This window comes from Rhincodon typus, chromosome 5 (genome assembly GCF_021869965.1).
Source record: "Rhincodon typus isolate 14 chromosome 5, sRhiTyp1.1, whole genome shotgun sequence".
Taxonomy (NCBI): domain Eukaryota; kingdom Metazoa; phylum Chordata; class Chondrichthyes; order Orectolobiformes; family Rhincodontidae; genus Rhincodon; species Rhincodon typus.
The window spans coordinates 5,575,901-5,576,630 of record NC_063336.1 but is presented as its reverse complement, the minus strand read 5'-3'; positions in this window follow the sequence as shown (position 1 = coordinate 5,576,630).

Below are 730 nucleotides of genomic sequence, written 5' to 3'. Positions count from 1 at the left end.
GGGAACTTCTACATCTACATCGAAATACTGTTCCAGTTGTTCCTTGGATCAATTCACAAAACACTGGGAAGATTACATTCTTGTGTCAAATTACTTCTCTACATTTCCCAGTATTCAATGACTTAGCAATGAATCTAATTACTGAAACAACGACTGCCATTTTCAGCTTATTTGGCAAATTGGAACAGACAGTATCTGACAAGAGACTATGATTCACTGGCAAACCAAGATATGTATGCTAACAGAGAGGGATTTGTATCATATTATCTCCCCCAAATCCACTCTCAAACCATCTAGCAGAACATCTCAATACCATCAAACCCAAGCTCATTAAGTGTCAAGCTAGAAAACAAATTTTTTTCATTCTGCTGCTACATTTTTGTGCATCATCAATGGAGAAGGGTCTACAATTTATGTTTAGAAGACAAGTGAAGAGTGACTTGGCCCAGAAACGAAATATCTAATCATTTTGAGACGCAAGACATTCTCCTTCAATAACAGAGAATGAAAGAGACACATCCAGACGCAAAAAAGATTAGTGGGGTTGTATATAGACCTCCAAACTGTGGGAATGATGTTAGGAATAGCATTAAACAGGAAATTATGGACACGTCAGATAATGGAATATCTATAATTATGGGTGACTTAACCTGAACATGGATTGGGCAGACCAAATGAGTAATAATATTGGAGGGGAAGAATTCCTGGAGTGTACATGGGATGGTTTTCT